The following is a 23,997-nucleotide window of genomic DNA, read 5'->3' on the forward strand; positions in this document are numbered from 1 at the left end:
TTGCAGATACATGCCTGCAAATGTTTATACTTTTGTATCTCAGGGAGGACACACATTGGCCCATTTACAATGACAACATATCACTTAACCTTTAACACGGGTCACAGGTAATGGATAGTGATCTCGACTCACAGGCCCCGTTTACGTGACAACAAATACGAGTATATCTGCAAAACTTTCTTCACTTTTTTTTTTTTTTGGGGGGGGGGGCGTTTACACGATCCACTGTATCCACAAAGCTTTCATACCGGCTCCCGAGGTTCTTTCACGGTTGCTATTCTCCCTTGCAGACGGTGCCGGAGGCGATAGATCGCTGTTATTGTGCATGCATCATACATTGTGTGTGACATGTGTGTCTGTCTCTCTCTCTGAGTTTGCGCTTTATTGGACCAGTGACGTGCCCCTTCTCTTCACCTATACTCAGTTAGGATCAACATGACTGAAGCTCAAAACTGAGTTTTGAGCTGTTTTCTTAGATGTCCTGAAATAGTGACACAAGTCAATAAAATATTACTGAAAAGCTTAAAGGAAAAAAAAATGACAGTTCAACTGCAGAGTAGAACATTTTTAGTTTTGCTTATTTTTTGACCCATGAATTATTTCTCAGTGAAATTCAGAAATCTCTTATAAAAATTTTTTTACAAGCTGCTACCATGATACAACAATACCTGCCTATAAATGTTCTTTTCTTCTGATACACCCATCACCCATGGCGTTTTTACCTTGTGATTTATGTTATCTTTAGGTCTGTGATCACTATAGCAACCTGTGTTTCAAGGATACATGTGTTGTTTTCATTGCACTGCAGCTCGAAGCCTCAGGGACAAGGAATGAAGAGAGGTTATGACTAACACTGATCCAGTGTACAAACTCCAGAGACGACGTCGTCATCCTCTTACCCCCATCGTTAACGCTCACTCTCTTTCTCCATCTTCAGCCATCGCCTGCTTTTCTTTCAGAATTGCACTCTATTAATACTAGTGTCTAACTGAGTACACATAGATCTGTCAATAAAAGCATCAAATTGATTTGAACAACTCACCTCAGCCTTTTCACATCAGTTTATTTGCAGTGCTTTAAATCAGAATCACTCATCTCCGGGCAGTCTACATGCCTGTGCAAGCATGCATGTGTTGATCTCTAGACCTGTCTAAGATTCATTTTTTTTGTTTTTATTCTCTTAACCTCGCTTCTCTCTCCGGCGCTTTGTGCAGTTACATGTGTGCTTATGCATACGGATGTCTCCATGTTGCGCTGACCTGCTATCGAGCAGCTGCTCTCAGACTGAAATAAATATGAAAGCCACCAGTAGCATCTTTGACAGGTCTGAGGCTTTTGTGCAATGTGGCTTGTTGGCCCCAATAACCTGTCCACTCTTTTCTCCATGCTGCTCCGTTCCGTCTTCGCGCTGCCATCACCTCAGCGATCTGAGGCAGATGGCCACTCACCTCTGAGTCTGGTAGTGTCAGAGGTTTCATCCTGTTTGGGAAGGTTTTTTTTTTTTTTTTTTCTATTGCTCTTTTGTGGGAAATGGTGGACTTGCCTCTGTTTTTTTGTGTAGCTTGACCTCACTGTGTTGGCCTGTTGTGAACTGCATCACACTTAAATACTGCTTTGGGGGTTTTTTTCTCCCAAAGATAAAAATGACTATCATGACATATGATTAAAATATATCCTCTCGATTACATATAACAAATCAAGGGTTTTTTTGTTGGTCGATAGCAGCTTAAAGGATTAAAAATGCAAACAAGCTTTGAAGAAATTTCCATTAAGGGCTTCCTAAGAAGCTAAAAGCCAAATTCAATTGCTGGATCAAGAGCGACAGAGAAATATGCCAGAGTCATTTTATTCCATAGTGGTCATGCCTTTACCCTTCATCTGTTAATGTATAATTAAGATACAGTGAAGGTTCTGCCCACAATAAAACATTTGATAAGATTCACGTTTCAAAGAAGAAAATCCTGATCAGGCTGGTATTACATGTATGCTTCTTTTTGTAGAAATTACATACATTTGTATTGTATCAAAACCTAAACCTGCACATATCTGTAAACATTTTTAACTCTAAAAAAATTAAGACACACGTACATATTTTTTTAACTTGTCTTATTGTGTTCATTACATGCACAATAGTTTCAGTTTTTCATGTATTCTATAGGAAGTCCCTTCAAAAATGACAAAAATCCAGCGTAATCATTTCACACATAAAGGCTCAAACGTAAAATCCAGTGATTTCTTGCATCGGTCTCAATTGCTGTGTAAAACCTTTTGTGGCTCCAGTCAAAGCGGATGAGTTAGATCGCTTGAGTCAGCATTAGATAAGGCCAAAATCTAAGATGATAAAACACAATGGGGTGTGATGTCAGAATAATTTTTTTGTACTAAATGAGTTGAGCGAAGTGCTTTCCTTGAGTCTAATTCACATGAAATATTAAATGGTGGCACTTGGGCAGTGCACATGGTACATCTCGCCTTTTTCGTCAATTCGAGTAGCATTTTGTGTTGAACTGCATTATCAAAATCACGTTAATGTGGCCTGCATGGCAGCTTTCATGGGCTGAGGGAAATTAATTTGCTGTCGGCTGCCATTCACATATGTCACTCCTTCACTCAAAGTGACCTTATAATGGAGATTTGGGTAACGCTGCCTTGAAGGACGTGACAAGCCCGATGCAGAATTAAAATCTAATGCTGCCTCTCATTGTCTGATGCTGATATTGCCTCAGTAATTATACAAAGGAATGTGCAGAAGCAAATACTGCACATGCTGCAATGCAGCCTGAGCTTCATGCAAATCACAGACTTCATCACTTTAGCCATCAGTGCTGTGTTGTTTACGAGCAAGGTTCTGCTTTACAACCAAATACTACTAGAATGAGCATCAGTCACTAAGATTGGTTTGCATTTGTTCGTCCTATAGCTATAAAATGCAGATTTTATAGTGTTGCGTCGCGTGTTCCTCTTGCTGTCCAAAACAAATATCCACAATGAAATCGTAGTGAGAACAGTAGAAAAGAGGGCAACATGACATCAATATATATATATATATATATATAAAGGGTAGCCACACTGAATCTACATCTTGTTAAAGGTTAAGAAGTTTCACTTGTCAAACTCAATCTTTGCTAATTTATTCCCCACTGTGCCTTTTATGTGTATTTCTGTATGAGCCATTCCTTTACTAGGAAAAGTGAATGTCAAGGATGAAATGCTCAGAAAACATAATGGCTTCATTAGTGGTCCTTATCTATGATTAATAGGAGTGCTGTGTCACCCAGCGCGACTGAGTCGCTCACTGCCAGACAGTGTTGTGACAGGAGACGAGTATCGTGTTGATGAGTCTGGAGGTGATCACACCCACTGCAGCACACTTGTAACACACACACACGCACACGCACACGCACGCGCACACGCGCACACGCACACGCACACACACACACACACACACACACACACACACACACACAAACAACATGATGAATATCCTGCCATGTTTAAGCAGGACACATCTCACGTTCTCAGGGAACAGTCTGGCCAGAATTCAGCCAATTTTGCACAAAGCAAAGACACTACATGCGAGTTGTTGATTACAAATAAGTACATCTATAAGCATTGGTGGGCAAAAAAAAAAGAAAGTCCATGTCCTACGACAGGACTCACTCCTCATAATGTTGTAAGCCCCTCAAGCACCTTTCAACCTGAAGAGGAAGAGGACGGACTTGTGAAGAGTTCAGAGCTCTCAACACAAGAGGATCATTATTTATTTTATTTATATATTTATTAGTTTGATGGCTACAAGGAGCAAGAGAAAATTCGGGTCGTATGCTCTGCATATACAAACGCGACGTGGGATAAGCAGAGAGGGAGTGGTTGAAAAGCAAGAATAGTTTGCACAGTAGACGAGGGCGGTGATGAAGGAAGACTCGGGTCAAGGTGTCTAGAGTAGACTGAGTTACCAAAGGCTGACTGAATCTGTCTGCTGGTTTTGAACTGGTAAATGCTCCCTACGAGAACATCCCGGCTGGTCTTTGATGAGATTATGTGACTGATGTTGGCTCTAAAGACTTTGAACAGGGCGTCTGGAGTGAGCGCAGCGGGGGAAGCGTCCTGATCCTGCAGCAGAGCTTTGGCTTGTCAAAGAGAGAAATCACCAAGTTACGAAATCAAATGACGGTCTCTTATTCGATACGTTTTATTAATACAACCACTGAAGCATGTCGGCTTCTATTTCAGGAATGTAGGTAAAGAGTAGTAAGTAACTGGAATGACCTCTTTTTGTGACCAGGCCACATAAAAAAAAAAATCGGCGTCACTATATTAAAGTCAAATTAACTTTGATGGAAATCTGTGGAAAAGGTTTGATACAGTCTGAAGCCTCAATGCAAGTCTCTAACCTGCCTGCAGGCACCTCTAACGCTTCTTTGGAGTCCCTAACTCGTGTCTTATTACTTACTAATGCAGCTATATCTTCCAAGGGTTTTTTGAATATGAATCTTATATGCGACCCATCAGACTCTGAAGCATTTAGTATAAAATCAATCGTTTTAAGGATAGCGTGAGACTCTTAAACATAACGACGACTCTGCATCAACACATAATGAGATGCCTATGAAACATTTATATTGTGAGAGTGTCTTAAACTATATTTAATCTGTTAGTCCAAGATATTTTTTTCCCCCACCAGCATGGAAACATTTTCTCATGGATTATTAAAGAGCAAGAAACAGACGCAAAAGGAATGTCTGAGGAAAAGCATCACGGTGCATAAAGAGATAGAACAGCAAATTTCTTTGATCACGGCTCCTTCTATATGCTTGAGTAGTGGACTGTATTTCTCCAGTATATCACAGAGTGTTTTTTAAATTTCCCTGCCCGGCTCGGCCGGTCTTCTGAGGCCACTGATCACAGTTTTCTGGAATGTCTGTGAAGTTGTGAAGGACACTGGCTTCTCTTCTCCAACAGTAACACTGATATATTTATGAGTGGCTTTTTGGTTGTGTGTGTTTGTGTGTTTTATTTTAACGCAGCTGTCAAATTTAAGGGCATTACTTAACAACGTGTTGGGTCTCGTTTGAATAAAACTTTTTAATGACTGCAGTCTGTCTTTCAGTTGCCCATTTTGGTGCATGGGAAGTTATGATGGCAATACCTCAGCGTTGTTGAAACTTTCATCCGCCGTAATCAGCTTAAAAAATCAATTTGTCTCATTTCACATTTCGGCTACAATCTCCAAGCCAAACATACTCCATGCAGATATTGTCACTATCGGGTGAAGGTCCTAACTGCTTCCCCCTGTGCAGCTTGTCTCCTGATATTGTGCCTTAATGTTGTGTTTGCATACCGTCAAAGATGTGTTTCATTTTGCTTTTTATAGGAACATAATGACAATACCTTGGGGTCCTATGATTATCCGTAGTCTGTAGATTGTAACTTGGATGACAGCTTTCTGGGAGAGCACCTGCAATTCTGTTCCCCTGAGTCTTTAATCTTAACATGCACTAGTTTGATGTCAAACAAACTTGCTGTACTGTACAAAAACACTACCAACAAAAAAAAAAAAATCCCCATCATACATTGAGATTTTTAGTAACTACAGTTTATATGAGAAATAACCATGTTTTAACAGCAGGAATTAAACATTTTGAATTCTGATACAATGCAATGTGTTTTGCTAGAACGTTTACAACCTTAGTGTAAATGTCTGTTGATAATTGGCTGTTGATAATTTATTCAACTTTACAAATGTTTGGTTGTCCTTACTGTTAAAATAAATATCCCCCCATGCTTTCATTTTGAAGGTGCATTTATGAATTTTTTTAATGCTGTGGGCTTTTATTTTTGTACTTTTCTGAATGAGTGCCAAAAAAAAGGACGAGTATCAGTATCATTATTGAAAAAAGGACGAGTATCAGTATCATTATCGGTGTGTTTTTGTGAATTTAACTTGCGTAACAAACTGTCTAAATGTGTTTGTGTGTATTGTAGCAGTTATTGAAACGTTAGCCTCTATTATGGTACTGCTTGTGTTCTATTTTGGCATGTTACTATAAGTTCAACAAGTCAGTAATGTTGTGTCTAAGATATTTACATTTACAGCAAAAGTTGTGTTGAAGTGATATTTGTATACCTGCAAGAGGTCATCTATGTTTATTATGTATTTTTGTTTTATGTTTATCCCTGTAGCCCTTACGGTGTTTCTCGAGGAACGTAGAAAAGGACAAAAAAATTAAGCATGAAGAAGAAATGCCTTGGGAAATGTCCGTACGCTTCACCATCGCCGAGCTGGAGCTTGTACGCTTAGCGTCTCTCAGAGCTCCTGTGAATATCAGCTCACCAAGTTTCCTGCCATCAGCTGACTCGCCAGACATACTGAAAACTTTCTCATTCCACTACTTTCAGCTGGTGAGCCATATGACGAATGGATGTGTTGAAATATCTGTGATTTCATTTTAGACGAGGTCCAAACAAGCACAAGTGGCCGACTCTCAAAGACAATAAGTGGGCCCATGAGTTGATTATAATCCTGAAGCGCCGTGGGGGTAAACAACACATTTCTGAGGTTTGTGAACACTGTGTTTCATATGCTAATGTGGAAATCTTTCCTTTTTTTCATTTTAAAACATTGAAAAAAGAATGCTTATGAATCCGTTTTTTTACACAATTGTAAGCAGTGATATTTTAATGTTCCATAAACAAAACAAAACAAAAAAAAGGTTATCCTGATGGTGTAAACTATACAGTAAACTTCCATAAAATCATTTATGACTGCAGCAAATATGATCACTGTATGGACTGCAGTCTTTTTTTTTCTGCGGCATTATCATACTCCCTCACACACAATCCACCGTGGCAGTAGCCACTGGCTGATGTACCTGGCGAGAACGGACAACCCCTCCTCTCTCGCTCTGCATCGGCTCTCTGCTCACTGGCATGAAATCAATGCAGAATTGCAGTTGTGAGCAAAAGCTGCAGAGGACATGCGTACATACACGCACGCTCACGTAGTTGCAGAGAGATTGTTTGTATCCGATCATAGCGTTTCCTGCAACATCGAAACAACAGAGGGTTTGAACTCATACGGAGCTTGTACCCTGTGCTGAGGTCCATATTGTTTCTAAGGAATGGCAGAAAAACTGTGACGGTTAGAGGAATCATCATTATTCATGACTCATATTAAGTGGCTTATTATAGTTTCAGTGAGAAAGAGGTATGTGTTTATGAAAAGTATAGCGATATTGCTTTTGCCTGAAGCTTATTGATAAAGGATCCAATATGTTATCCTTATAAGATTAGGTTTCACAAGCTGTTGTTAAGTCAGACTGCGAGAGAAAGACTTTCAAATCTCTTTTTGCATGTTTCATGTTCTAATAGTCCCTTTGCCTTTGGATTTGGTTGATATTTCCTCCAGTGTTAACAATCTCACACTCATTGAGAATTCTCAAGGATCATGCACGGCTTTGCCAGACTAAAACAAAGGAAAAAAGGCAGAATGAAGGTTTACTTACGATCTCTGAATGCTGACGAGTGGAGAGGAGGTTCTTTTGCTAAGCAGGGCTCTGCCACAAACACACAAGTGACAGGGGCGCAGTGTGTGTATGTACCTGTGGAGGTGCAGAAAGCAAAGAAAGCCTTAGTACTCGTCATATTCAATGCTGATTTCCCCGCCAACGCTTAACATTTTGTCACATAAAATGGCTGTATGTGACAGCATTCCGACAAAGCACCATAAAGCGAGTCGTACTGTAAACACAGTAGTGAGATGTATCGAGGTATTCAGGGGAGTGAAAGAGAAAATGTCTGGTTTAATGCCTTGCTTAGATAATGCCTGCTTCCAAAGATGGAGTCACATTCATCTCTCTGCAGTATGCATGTCATGCTGATGCAGCCAGTAAATGACCATGAAGATGCAGTTTATAGGCGACAGCTACATAATGATGTACTGCAGAGAAGCGAGCCAGTGTGTTGCACGCATTGTTTTGTGTCTTGAACTGTTGGCAGTGACAGGTACGATGTTTTTCCTTATGAATCTGAACACTGGCATATAAAATCACTGACGGAAATGAAAAGTGAAAATACCAAAAGTGATATTTCATTTCACTCACATGCAGCACAATTGAACATGACTGAAACTGTCATGGTTGTACAGCCTGACCAGATTCTACTGCTGAGGATAAATGAGCCTCTAACTTTGATCCAAAATGTGATATTAAAATGCTCATCAAAAAATTAAATATAATTACTTAGCTGTTTTCTAAGAAATTTCTTGTTAATAGATGATCATTTATGCTGCATCTTCTTCATAATTTGATATTTTAATTTTGGCAATTTAAATATCACATTGTTTTACAGGCTATTAAGCTGATTACTGACTACACAAAAAGCTACTTCTGAGGCTTGAAGTGTGATTAAAACAAGAGTGCGTGGTGGTGGTTGACTCCACTTTGAGGATTCTTGCTTTAAATGATAATAAACTCATTATATAACTGTTTTTACGAGGCGGAATGTTGTCAACAATGTCTGCTGTTGCTGTCAAATCCTTTTTTTTCTCTACCTTTTTTTGCCATATACTTTGAAGTTTTCCTTCACCCATGTCTGATATAATTAGACATAAGTTCATATGAACCCTTTAGACTACTGCCGCTCTATCGAATAACTCATTTTCTACTCTTTCATGGTTCAAAGTATTATCTATGAAACACTCTTCAACGTCAATATGGGACAGAAAAAAAAAATCCTTATTTGTGCTTGACCTTTTTTCATTCTCTGAGCAGATTGGTGTCAGAGGCCCAATGCTTCATGTTATTTGTTTCTCAAGTGTTCTGACACCGATAAGCTGTTAATGCAACCGATCATTGCCTTTGAACACAGAGTAGTCACAAGAGGTTTTGCTTTGCGGGTCTTGTTTCTGGCCTTCGTCTTGACTGAAATGTATGTTTTTAAAAATTTAAAAAGAAAATTGCACATTGCATCAGCCCTGCCATTAAAAAGTCTGCCGAAATGTCATCGGTTTGATATTAATGCATACATTTCTTGCATTAACAAGGAACTAACATATTTGAGTTGACCTCAGGGAAACATTATACATTTTGGCTGTACATATTGAATAATGAGAGAAAATGATGAGCAAAATAAGAATATTTAGCCAAATGGTGCTTCTTTTCATAATACTAAAACCTAATGTTGTCCAGATATTTTTTTAATGACGGTCATTAGAGCCCCACAGAGCATCTTCTGTTATTTTAAGCATAAACATGCAAAATGTCTGCCGCTCACAGTGGGTGTGATGACTGCACATTTTCATGTATAAGTGTTCTGTTCTTACAATATCTGATCACTTAACTCAATGGAATATATTTCTCCTTGGATTAAAAAAGTATTAAAATCTTTTTGAAAAAAATCCTGCCCTACAATCTAAAATGCTTCTTATAACAAAGGGTTTTTATGTCTATTATCACTTGTTTTATGGACTATTGTTGAACTATTGTGTTTTGTGATTATTGATATAATTTATAATGTATACTGAATGTAAAATACTGTCAGTTCTTTGACTTTCCTTAAATCGTCAATGTTTATAAAAACAGGAAACAAAATGGCCAACTTAACCAAATATAGTCTCTTGCCAGATAAAGGGTGAATGACATAAACTAAAGGTCAATGGTAACTGTGCAAAGGTTTATTCTTGACATCATGCAGCTTGTTCTTGACACAGCTTCTGGGCAGAATGTTTTTCTGTGTTGTGATTGGTCAGAAATGTAAAAAGGACACGAACCCTACATCTAGCCATGTTATCTTGTTTTCTTCTTCTTGGGAAGGCATATATAGACGTTAACATTCTGGTACGGTCGATCAGACTATTCACAGAGCCACAGTCCTGCATGTTTTGGTCGTCTTCCTTGTCCAACACACCTGAATGTAAAAAGTGTGTCCGCATGACGCTCTGCAGAAATCCTACTCATGAGCCACTCATCAGGCGAAGCAGGGACACGTCAGAATCAAGGCCTGTGGCCCTCGGGATCCAGGTCTGCCTGCCTCAGCCCTGAATCCAGGTCCAAGCATCAATCATTACACACCTGCTCTAGATGTTTCGCAGCAAATTGGAGCCTGTTTGGGCCAACATTTCGGTCAAGGGAAAATGACATAAGCGCAGAGGCGAGGGGCTTTTGAGGTTTCATGAAAGATGCCAAAACTACTCAGTAATGAAACACCTGGTCTGCATCCTTGAAGCCTCGCTGTGGCAAAACAACTCCTGTTCACTGGAGTTCGCTTCCGTTGCTCAGGCAACCTCCCCCCATCGTCAGGACTCACCGCAAAATATAGCTGGCATCGTTGCAGGCATTCTGGGAATTCCCAGAGGTTTGTCAATTGACAGGCTGAATCTGGAAATTGTGGCATTATCGCGACTATTTATCTCAGCAAGGCAGCATTATCATAATTTTCAGTGACAAAATGCAACCGTTACTTCTGGCCAATAATATAAAGAGACATTGTTTTATTTACTGGCACTGCCAGTGCTGAATGGAGGTGCAGTGACAAGCCCTCCAAGTCTTTAATTCATAAATGACTCCCATAACACGTTTACTGTATGGTCGGAAAACCAGTGAGTTTTCAGTCCCAATGTTGACACAGATATTTATTCATTCACATCTATAGACAACGTAAAATAATCCGTGAATCCAACCTAACAAGCAAGTCTTTGGATGGTGAAAGCAAGACAAAGTGCTTGGAGAAAAGGGGACAACATGCAACTTCCACACAGAAAGGCCTTCTCCAGTATTTGAACCCAGACATTCGTGCTGTGAGGTGAGAGCACACACCACTGCACCACTGCGTGTGGCACATCATGATCCTTGGATGTTAACTCTTCTCATGCAGATGAACTATTTGCTGTTCCGTCCTTCAGTATGCGCTCGCATGCGTACATGAGTTATCACAATATGATACATGGAACTGACTAACTAATCAGGTACACATGCTCCAATTTAATATTTCAACACACTCGTCAAAAGACAGACAGAAACACGTTGCTCTTGTTGAGTCTCAGTGTTCTAGTTTTAATAGAGTCAAGAACATTCACTTCTCTTTCATAATTCATTTAATAAATTATGTCTTCTAACCCAAGTTTCCTGTGGCTTTGATCGCATCGTGGCTTGTAAAAATAGACGGAGACTCAATGATACTTGAAGAACTCACACTAAAGGTCTCGCGTTACTTTATCGCCTGACACTGTCCAATAGTGATCCCTGTATTGGCAGAGTTGACATTTTGTAAGTCAGTCCGTAACAGGGGCCAACTCCAATTACCATCTTCTTAAAGTACTGAGGACACAAATGAGCTGTGTGTCAAAAGAACCACAGAAACACTATTTACCTACATTCTAATTAACATTAATTTACAAAGAATGGTCTCTCTAGTTCAGAAAGTAGACCTGGGAAATCATATAAGATTAAAAAATAAAAATCCTTAAGTCCATTCAAATATAAAAAATATTCCCTCTCATCAAGTATGCCACTCATTCCTTGGGTATCATCGCCGTCACGGTCACTGTCGTCAATGTGTTGGAAGGCAGTTGCTTGTTCACACAAGCAGGCGACACGGAATAACATGAACATCATTTAGGAGCTGTGTCTCTGGCCACAACACAAATGTTAGTGAACTGGTCACACTTTAGGCTGCTGGTCTTGACCAGCTCCGTGGGGAAATATGTGTTGCTGCAGCTCCTGCATGCTCCACTGTGTTTACCATCACTGTCTCTGTCTGCTGTCTGTTGCAGTGGAAGTAGTGTATAGGTTTTTTTTTTTTTTTTTTTTTTATAGGGGTTGATTGCTAAAAATAGCTGCCTGCTTGGCCCGAAATGACACCACAAGGCGGGCGAGAGTGAATCAAAGCTGTAATGTTGGCAACTTGACAGCTAAACAACGAGCTTGCTATAAAACCTCATTTCACAATGTCACACTGTTTTCACTCTATCATATAAAACTATTGATTACACCCAAAAAGAAAATAAAAGGTTCTTAATTAGGTTCTTTTACTTTATACCCCCCCAAATAAAAAGTAGATTCTGACATATAAGCACACATAGTAAACTAAAAGTGAAAATAAATATTTTCTCACATATTTTATGCACATTTATAACAGACTTTATTCTTTTTTTAATAAAATCCTAACTCCAGTATTCACATTTATGTTGTCTTGAGTTAAATAATCTCAATAGTTTCATTTCACAAAGGAAATTCTGATTTGACTGTAAAATAAGCTTCTGTCCCTGTAAATTAATCAGCATTTATTCATAATTGCTAAGAGTCCATTATTTTCAGAGTGATGTTGATGCCACTTTCTTTGACTCTCAAGCATGCAGCCTTTGATGTTTATTAAAGGATTACACTAAATCTCTAATTTGAGAGTGGCAGTATTTTATCACACGCAGATCCTGAAGGTCACCTTTAGGTATAACCATAAAAGCTTAATCTGTTAGGATAACAAATATCTTTGACTATAGGATTAGTATCAGGAAACTCTGTCACTGTAATTCACAGCGACATATCTCTACGCAAATTTAGTCAGACCAGTACAGAGAGTTTATGAATCCAATGGAGCACTTAGTAAAAAGCTCTTCTAAGAGGGCTCAGAAAAGATTAGAGGGTGGATTTTCTGCACAGTCAAAGTCAGCTTTATCATCTTATAGATTTGATTGTTTCGGGATCAAATGACTTATCTACAATAAAAGACAAGAGGAGATTGCAAGGGTAGAAATGGCTTTTATTTGTTGATTGAGCATTTGAGCAGAAGTTAATTTATTGCTAAAATATGTTAATAAACAGACTAGGAGTTTACAGCAATACAAATGTTACAACAGATTAAGTTATTCAGCACAAGATGACGCAAAATGGTGTTGAAACTCTTTAAATGTTAATGAATATTGCAGTCTGGGATGTTTTTCTGTGGCTTTTCGGATTGTTTTGCCTTGTGTAGTTCAGCTTTGTACAAATCCCGTTGCCTCATTCTTGTAGACATTTTTCATTACTTGTAAAGTGAGACCTCAAATTAAACTACAAGCAGAGCGCAGAGACCAACAAAATTCAGGTGATGCAATTTGCCTTGAACAAGTGAATGACCTCTCCACGATGTCGACTTGATGGAATTCTTTGTAATTTCCCGTTATTCTGCAATATCTCAATAGTCACAGGTGTCTGAGCGCCGTTATTTGTTAATCTCTTTCAAAAGCCCTGACAGATTTCTTTGTCGCTGCAGCATTTTTACCTTCTGAAAGACATTTGCTTAAAATCAAGGGAGGTGTAATTTGTTTCAAATTCAGTCGACTGATTGTTCAAAGTTCTTTTTTTTTTTTTTTCTTTCATGTCCACTGGATCTCTGCTGCACTGAAATCTGAACATACCAGACAGTGAGACCCTCTCTCACTCTGTGGTGAGAATTAGTTGATATATTAATGATGTTTAGATGCTCCTGACCTTCACTTCCTCATTTTGGTCCAAATCTCACCTTCTTCACTCAGCTCGCCTTTGTTTTAACCTCATCTCCTTTTGTCTTCCATCCCATTTCATTTATTTATTCAACAAACAGCAACCACACCTTTTGTCCACTTCAAATAAGCTATTGCCTTCAGTGCATCAGCTCCTGCACCCCCCCCCCCCCCCAACTCCGGACTTGCCTATTATTTGCCCTGTGCAAACATTGTCTGTCTGCAGCTTCTCTTCCCTGCCACCTTATTCTCGCCTCTCCACTGGGATTATTTCTGTGACCACTGCAAACACATCCTGGATTCTGTGCTCTCTTAGAAGGTTGATCATATCAGACACACCTGATACTGTATCTGAAAAAAAAACAACACACACACACACACGAGTTGCACTGGAGTGTGAACGGTTATCAACCTGAAGGGGAAAAATAATCTGAAGGCATCAAGTCCATGTCGTTTTCTCTGAACATTTGTGGCTTTGACATAATTAATTAATAGTAAGCATATTGTACACGGCAAATCCATATATCAACACTACACCCACTAAGATGGCACCTGCTGTGTTACTATGGTAACATCGTGAAATGTCTCATTGCAGGTACAATTAGTCATCATCAGTAATTAGAAGTCATTAGCCTGTGGGCCTAAGCCTTGATATTCCCAAAAAGGGGAAAGTAGAGATGAAAATAAATATTCCTGAGAAGAAGAATCAGAATCAGAAGAAACATTACTTATCATTTAGGTGGCAAAAGCTCACATTATAGTAGGTACATTAAAAAGAGAAAAAAAATATATTTTATACAGTGGCATTGTCTTTTACTGTAGACTCATATAATTCCAAAATTGCAAATCCAAACTAAATTATATAAGGTCTTTTGGTGTTGGTGGACTTCATAGTGAGGTGATGAAAAACAGATTCATAATTAACACAACTGGTCGTGGGAAGCTAGTTGTCTTACATCAGTGTCATTTCTTTGTAATAAATTAATCATATTAGGTTTACAAATCCTGCCAACTGGAGACGTGTCAGCACCATAGATGGTAGCTAACCATCTGCAGCCCAAAAATCCTCACAGCTTTCTGATATGAAAGAAGCTTGTACTAATTTTACATTGATCCCAATAAATTGATGTATGATTTTTCTTTGAAACTGCACTACATAATAAAGTTAATAAGTAGGTTAATATAAATTGGAGTGATGAATGATTGTCACATTCCTGATAATATTTGAGCCATTATGCATCCTGCTTTTAATCAGAAGTTAAAACATCACTTATCTCTTCTCTCTCAGTGTGCTTTTTTTCTTTTTTTTTTTCCAATTGTCACTCATTGCATTCACTAATGATGGCCTTAAAAGGACTATTAAGGACAGAAATTATGGTTAAACAATCCAGATACATTCAACTAACCTCTTAGCCATTTCATTTTCTGCATTAGCGGTGGTGATTCAATGGAAAGGCTGAGGTAAGGTGTCAGCTAAAAGCCCATAATGAAGAGGACTGTTTGTCAGGCAGGGAGATAAGGCCTGTAATTGCTCAAGGTCCTGTGGTGTCAATATGCATCCTAATGCCTTCGAAGGCCCTGCATAAGAGCAGGTGCTTGGTTTTTTTTATTATTTTCTTGCTATAAAGCATTGCTGTGGGAGATAAAACTGTAGGATGCATGTGGACATAGATAAAATGGAAAACTTTTTAAATTTGGCTAGCCAAGGTAAGCCTGTTAAAGTGTCCACACTCAGTGATCTCTCAGAGGCTCAGCAGTTTTTCAAGCATAAATGGTTTCAATTCAACGAGAGCAGTCGAGTTTTCTGTATGTGCGTGTGTGTGTGCGTGTGCGTGTGCGTGTGTGCGTGTGTGTGTGTGTGTGTGCGTGTGTACATGTACAGTACTCATTGATTGTGTTCTGTCTTTGATCACCCTGCTGTTAGATGTTCTTGCGAGCCTCTAACCCAGTTAAGCTCTTAATGGAACCTGCAGGTTGGCCTTTTCTCAGTTTGCCCTCTGCTGTGGCATGCTTTGCTTTAGAAAAAGGAATACTCGCTAATTAAGATAGTTCCCCCCAGGGGGTTTCTCTCCACGCTGCTTTGGCTCGCCATGGGAGTCAGAAGCTGACTGGTCTACAGTCTGCACACAGCACAAGTGGATTGTAGATAAATCAGGAGGACCGCAACTGTATGCATTTGGAACCGGCTTTTATTAACGCAACAACATTACCCAGGATTCCCTAGGAGCGCTGGCTTTTTGCCGACGAGCAACAGTAATACGTCACGACAGTTACACGTCACATCGTCGTGACACACACATATACGCAGGTGCAACAAAGTGTCCGAGGAAATTCGGGGACAAAAGATCGGATTTCATTTGTGCATTTGCATGCAGGGCAGAATCCCCGCCAAAATCTAAATAGAATGCCACCATGTGATAGAATTTTGCTGCAGCATCTGGAATTCTCTTTATTGTTGGAATACAAAATAATAAAACTGAGTCAACCATCCATCTCGTCAGCTATTCATCAACTATATCTGCTTTATTAAGTTAGGCACCAATGGGGAGTTTAATGTTTCCTGGTCCCAACAGGTTACCAGTTCATAACGGTGCAGTCACTATAGAGCACTTCTGGAGACATGTACTTCATAAGAAAAGGATGGATAAGATTTAGTGCTGCAGCATAGTGGTAGGGGATTTTGCCTCACTGTGAAAAGATAATCTGGACGAGGCGGGAGATCATGACAGCTGGGAGAGGCCAAGACACCTACTGAGAATAAGTTCATAAAACAGACACTACATTCCATGAGCCCGATCGGAAAAGGGAGGTAAATGCGATATACTATAAATAAACTAGATTAGAGGGAAGGGAGAAAAATGAGTTCATGTAAAGTGGACAAGAAGTCTGTGTTGTTGCTTTGCTAAAAGATGAAGTCCCTCTTGATCAGACGGATCGGTGAGCACACTCAACAAGAGTGTACCGTGATACACGGAGGTACCGTGGGTCCGTCTCATTATTACTGTAAAATGTGTATTTTTTTCTGGTTGGTTGGTGGTGTTATTATATCTTTGAGGCGTTTGGCTGTTTTGTCTTGCATTTGTGCTGCTGAGCAATTACAAAAAAGTGGTGGACAAAAAAGTTAGCATGTATTTAGATATATGTATAAAGATTTTCATTTCAGTCATGTATAATCTTTTCAGGTGTTTAATTTGCATCTGAAAGTAGATTTGCATCATCATTCTTGTGACAGGAAGGCTGAAACGCTGTTGGTGGACATTTTTAGTTCTTTCTGGTCGCTGCTTTTGTGTTATTGAAAACTGTGAAAAGCTTCACTAATGAATATTCAGGGTTCTTTTTCTGTGTCAAGTTATTGGGAACCTATGGAGAACAACTTGCAGTCGCACAAAATCTAAAAAAAAAAAAGTATTTTTATTGTTGAATGAAATTCTCTTTATAGACAAGCCACATAAAACCTGAAGCCCTTCCAATCTGAGAGAAAAAAGACACGAAGATTAATAAACTCTATTCATCCCGCTGGCAGACAAAGAACAATTCAATCATTTAAGGATGCTGTACAAATAAGGCAAAATCTAATTAAAGCAGCTCGTATAATGCTCCCTATTCAGATTCATTCTTCTTGCCCCACATGTCTGAAAAATGCCCCAGATACAACCTGAAATGTTTTATTGGATTATTCATGCTATCACCTAAAAACTAAGAATTCCTCTGGATTTAAAAAAAAAAGACTTTCCTCCTCGTGTTGTTCATGGTAGTAATCGAGACATTATGTACATTATTGAAGAAGCAAGAGGGGTCAACTAAGAAATACGCAAGCACAAGTTAAGAAGAGGGTGAGCACATCTTGGAAATCAATAGTTTATTTCTTTTGCAATATAGCCAACGGAAAACTTGCAACTGGAAATGTTCCATTCAGCCTCGCAGAGCATTGTGAAATCTGAAAGCTCTTTTTACTGTTCTGGTTCACTGTCACAAGTGTCACTGACCCCCTTCTTTTTTTGCAGCAGGCATCTGTTCAGATGTATGATAAACTCACCGAACACTCTCTGCCGCACACTAAACCACACACAGTTTGCAGCCAGCTGCTGAAGACGTAGATAAAACCGTAAAAAAAAATTTTTTTTTAATATTTGTAAAATGTGTTTCTTTGCCCTCAAGAAGCCCCCCAAAAAGATTGACGTCTGTGATGAGACCGGCTGAAACACTGCCTGCTATTTTTCTATGACGTTCACCTGTGAAACTGCTTTGCTCCTTCTTCAGGGTCTTTATAAGACCCGCCCACCGATCGATCCAATTCCCATCTGCTCTAAGATAAGAGATAACGGCAGCGTCTTCATCTCCCCACACCCACTGACTCACTTTATCCACATGCCCTCATTTGCTCCACAGAAAGTTGCACTTGCGTCCGATTGCTTACTGCGGGGGGGGGGGGGGGGACTAAACTGTTTTCCACTTACTTGGAGGTGGAATACATTACTTCTCTCCAAACATACTGAAGTCGTGTCAATAAAATGTAGATTCGCTATGGTTGATGCAGTCGGTCAATTAACAATGGACATCCGTCCACAGTTTACTCACCAGCCGTCGTTTGGACACTACTGGCCTGCTGAGCCTTTCTGTAAATCTGTTATTTGTTCTCGACACGTCTACGTCCCCTGCATGCTCCGTGACTTGACCTCTGCCCTTTGGTCTCCATCACCTGCGCACTTGTTCTGAACTCCATCCTCCCACCCTTCAGCCTTACATGTGTCACTGGATTATAGTACAGCTTGTTTTATAGAGCTTTTGCCCTGACATATGTCCTCTCTGGTTGGAGTAGATCCCACTTATGTGAAACACACTCACAGATAAAATGCTGTAACTAAACACAACTGCCACAGGTGATGACTTCAAATCATCAAAGTTTAGTCACTGTCACTCTATCTAAGATATATGGCAAGTCACATCAGCTATATTACAAGCATTACCAACAGCAGAAAAAAAAAAATTGGCAAAACATAGCGAATCTGTAGAGAGACACTTACTGCTGCCATTACTTTGACTCCACACTTTAGTTTTTATATTCATTGGCAGGTGGCCTATATTTTTTTTGCCAGTGTCAGTGAAATGTGTTAAGGAGGTAGCATTTAGTGATCCTGCCAATTAATATACGAACATTATAGCTTTAGTAATCCAATGTCCTTGCTATCCCCTTCATACCGCTGCAAAAGTACTGTAAAGCATACATTTGGGGGACACGAGCACTCTCCAAAGGCTTCCCACCACGTGAAATTCTATTAGACCCCCCCTCTCTTTTGAAATAAATGGGATTACCAAGTGGAACAAAATTATCAGATACTACCTCGACGGGTGTAGTTGAGTTGACAGCGCTTTGTTTAATAGTCGCAGCAAAAACGATGATAAAGCAGCAGCCAATCTGATAACTAAAACCACTGTCATATCTCTTCTCGCCATGTACTTCATTAGTCCTTTAAGTACCTTGCTCTTAAGAATAACTTGAATAATGCTCAGCAGCTGTCTACAGACACTGTACTGTTGCAGTTCGCACTGTAGGGCATCTTTCACACATCTTACTCCGCTCATTTTCATGATTTACTTTACAACTCAATATTTACACCCCAGGACAACCGTACATGATTACCTAATGCATACAGAGGGAAAGCGAAGGCCTGAAGGAGATCGGAGAATAGAAAGGTGGGCAACTCGTTAATGTGGCCTTCATGCGTGTGCAAGTATGAGAGAGAGAGAGAGAGAGAGAGAGAGAGAGAGAGAGAGAGAGACACTGTTGAATGATTGCAGATTTCTAATTCCCTGCACATCTGCGAGATAAGGTGAAATTGGTTGCAGTCTTGGGACACCTGATACTTGCTCGTCATTGGAATGATCTAAATTACCAAGATAATTTCTAACTTGGGTTGAGCCAGCAACCTGAGTTCATGAGAAAATTATTTGATTAGTCCTTGCCTTGTGGCCGTCTTATTTTCCGCACAGTCAGGGTTGGTTTTGCACAGACGATGAAATAAGCATGACTGTAAAATGCATTGACAGCAAACAACAAAGAATTCAATCAAAAACTTTTTGCTCGCTGATCGCCAGAATATGTTTGTGAACATGTAAAAGAGAAGAGGCTTGCTTTGCTACAGAGTAAAGGTTGAAAGAAATTGGAATGAGATAGTGTGGGATGGATTAATAATAGATGTGGTTATGCCGTTTGAGTTGAGAATTCATGATGCTTGTTTCTGTCTAAATGTATGGACGCTGAACCGCTCAACAGTGAAACTCAATTTTCCAAACAGATCTGCAGGAAAAGAAAAACATCAAATTCACTCCCGGTGTCTTCTGGTGATGTTTTTGTGTTCGACGTTTTGCTAAATCAGGAGCATTTCTTTTCGTGTTTGTTTTCCCTCCTGTGAATGTCACACTTCATTGACCACGTTTATGTCTCAGCTTTTGTTATTTGGTTTTGTGAAAAGGGAACATGTCCATAAGAAAATTAAGATCAAAGGAGCACACCAAATAAATGAAACCTCATTTTTGAAATAAAATCTTGTAACAAAACAAAGTAATAAGGAGGACTCTAGTGAAAGACACGAGCCACTTCTATCCTCCCCTTCATTCATATTCCACGTCTGCTTCAGCCCCGCTGAAGGTTGTGGGTGACGTGACCCATTTGACACTTGGCAAATGCTCGGGTGCATCTTGGACAGGTCATCCGTCTATTGCCCCACCAACAAAAAACACACACAATCAACAACACACATTTATACCCTTTGGTCAATTTACACTCACCAAGTCATCCAACATACAGCACATGTGTTTGTAAGGCAGAATATCTGCAGGGAAACTTCACAGACAACATCGAATGCTCCTCACTGAAAGGCTCCACTTGACCAACTCGAGCTCTTCGTGTTTTCGAGAGAGCTGAGCACTTCTCCAGTGTGCTGCGCCACGGAGGCAGTTATAGGTTCTAATTTAAGAATTTGGCAACAGACAAAAAGTGGCCACGTCCTGGCCCTTACTGCTCATCGCCTCTACCTGCTTCAGCTCGATTAAAGGGCCACAGTCAGGCCTGAAGCCGGTTCCAGTCCACACAGGATGAAGCGCAGCTCACAATATCAACCAGTCCAGACTACCAGTCACGCCTTTGGTTAATCTCACCACCAGGGGGCAGCAGCAGGAGAAATCAGTGGGCCAGGGGGAAGCGTTTCCCAAGATTGATTCTTTATTTTTACATTTTTGGAGAATAATTATAAAGGGGGGGGGGGGGGGGGGGGGGGGGGAGTGTAATGAGACAAGTAAAGATTATACTAATTCCTCACTTATTAATTGTTTATATCTTTTTGTTTTATTCATGTTCAACTGCCACCTCAAGCTGCGAGACATATTCTCACAACAGGTTCAAATCTGAGTCGCACACAAGGAGAACATGTAAACTCCACACAGAAGGGTGCCGTCAGCCTGCCTTCAGAAATCTGAATGTGTTTTTGCTGTGAGGAAACAACACTAATGATTGTCATGTTGTGTCACTTCTTTCTTGAGTTCCGAATCTCAATTGAAGTGGAATATTGATCACCTTCAGTCAGACTTAAAATATGTCTTGGCACTAACACAAGATCTTTACAAAAATATGTTACCTTTTATCAGTGAATATCTTGTAGTAGTTATTTGAACCTTAAATAGATTGTAAGAGGTTTTTTTTTCCTTCAAAGAGTGGTGCTTCAAAGAAACAATAGTAAAATAGTACTTCTCTTTATTTTTTTTTAATCCTTAGAAATCTTATATATAATTTGATTATCATGTTCATAGATATAAGAGTGAATCAGTGCTGCTACAATTACAATTGTATCTCTTAATATTAATACAACTGATCTTTGACAATTGTAAGTCTACTTATGTCATCAGATATGTGAAAAGTGGATTATCAATCACTGGTGAATAAAACTAATTATGGGAGTATCTCATTTATTTATTTTATTATCAGGTTATGGAATGTGTTCTGCTTTGCCCTGAAAAGTAGTTTTCATCCAGCTGGCACAGTTTTGTCATCTCCATCTTTGCCCTTCTATACAGAGCAATCACTTTAATGGCTATATATTGAGGAAGAAAAGAGACTGTCATTCATTATTTGTATATCCAGCATGATTTTAAGTGAAATGTAAAAAACCACTAAAGATAACTGCCAATGCTCTGTATGATTTTTCTTTTTTTTAACCATCACTTTTCAATCCACTATTACCTCACTGTGTCTTTTACAGCCCACTCGTCCCGGCTCTGGCATTCGTTCTTCATTACACGAACGTACATGAGGAGTTTACGTCAGCAAGCCAGCACACCTGTGACTAATCATGTCTTTCACTGCACTCTCCCCTTTTCTCTTATAATGTCAACCAGTGCCCAAAATACACCCACGCACCACCACCACTTAGATACTCTGCACTGAGAAAAATTATTATTCATGCTGTACTTTGCTGTGCTGTTGAAAAAGGCAGTGCAATATAGAAGGCAGTAACAGTCGCCTGCTGACGTTTTGCAATTATAATCTGAAAGGATGAAAATAAATATTGCTTTTGATTACAAGCAGCCTGTTTTTCAAAGTAGTTATGCATTTGATTATTCTGAGTGTTGCTGACAACGAAGCTTAGTTTGACTTGATTGACGTTAAGCAGCGTGTATTTTTCACAGCTCGTACATTTTTGTCATGTCAAAATGTACATTCAATCCATAACATTCTGTTTCACAATCAGAATCTCTAGAGCATAGCACGCTGAAAGGCATGTAACATGTTAATACGATGGGGACATACTGGGATCAGACCTCATCCAAATCCATACAGATGGCCAAACAGTATTTGAAATACTAATAATAATACAATCTAGAGCAGCGACTGTATTATTTACTCAACCTCTGATAGTTGCAGTGATGGTTTTTAAAATGACTAAAAATAATGGTGTACAACCAACCACATGCCACCTAATTAGCTGAGCAGATTTCATGTAGAGCCTGCTCAATAGTTTGGACACTTCCGCATAATTCCCATAGTTTTTCAATGTCTGTTGAATCCATCAGCTTCTTGTCAGTTATTCAGCTATTTCATGGAGCCGATTTCGTACTTTGGTTTTCACAAAAAGTTTTGAGACCTTTCCTTGTTTTTATTATCTGGAAGTAGTTTGGATCTCTTCCAAAAATAATCCACTTCTGTTTTTCACTATTTAGTTGTATTTTAAAGGTTAAAATGTTTAATTGCTGGTCTTGATTAGAGAACAAACATATTATTTAACAAAATGGAGCCAGATGGGTTTTGAAGAGAATGAATCCAGGTGGATTTAAAGACTGCAAGTCTTAATTTCTAAATCTGAGTATTACTTTTAAAAAGTCCAGTTCATTTGATGATTTTCCAGCTTGAAGTGTCTGTGTAGACTGGGTTTGGATCTGGTGTGAGGAAACCAAGAGAAGCTCAGAAAGTACAAAGCATATGTTGTTATTCTTGTGTACACTTTAATTGGTGCATCATATTAGACAGCAATGTTTAGTCATAAACTATTAATTTTCATGTCAGCATGCTTCGCTGCACATAATTGATTGTCTGATCTCTGAAATACATACAAAACACAGTGGAAAATAACATGTTTACATATTCAGAGCTGGATTATTTGTTTGTCCACAATGGGCTGACAAAATGCCATACAACTTCAAATAAGCCAACACTGCAGAATAAAGCAGGAAAACGGGACACTTTCATGTTCGGAAGTGCCAAAAACAATTTGACAGACTGGTGACAAAACTAGACACTTATTCACACAACAGTACGGTGGAGCACCAGGCGACACAGACTGAGTAGGATGAGCTAAACCTAACAAGTCTTTTGTCAAATACCAACAATAACACTGTGCGTAAGTGGGAGGGCAGGATTATTTACACAGTGTCTTTGTTGTGTCTGATTGTGTCTCCTGTCTGTTTGGTTGAGCTGAAACCTCTCCGCCGGCTCCATGAACTCAGCGCTCAGCGTACATGGTCGTCACCGGAATGCACGACCAAAATAAAAAACTAAATTATTCACCTGAAATCCAGAAACCTTCAGATGGCCCCATTCCTCGGGGGAACACGAGTCCACTGACATACTGTGCAGTGTAATTTAGAGTTGTCAATTATAAGTCTGTAACATAGAACGTGAGACGTATTACTTCAAAGGCCACTGCCTTGAAGTCTTTAAAAGTCAAGTCTCGAGGGAGAGCGGTAAAAGCATTGCATCATAACAGCTTTGGCTCAGTGGAGAGCTTGAGGGGATGTGGCCCACTGCTTTAAAAAGAGCTTTTCCACAGAGGATTGCAGAAGCAGACATGCACAGTAGTGTAGTGGTTCGAACCGTTTCCTCACAGTGAGAATCCTCCAGTCTGAGTCCAGGTTTGGGACCTGTTTGCCCTGTGATCCTGATGGACTTGTCCATAATCAGCTAGAATCAGGAATACGTGACTTCTGTTGAATTATTTAACTATTTACTTTCAAAAAAAAGTGACCAATAA

This window comes from Blennius ocellaris (genome assembly GCF_963422515.1).
Source record: "Blennius ocellaris genome assembly, chromosome: 9".
Lineage (NCBI taxonomy): Eukaryota > Metazoa > Chordata > Actinopteri > Blenniiformes > Blenniidae > Blennius > Blennius ocellaris.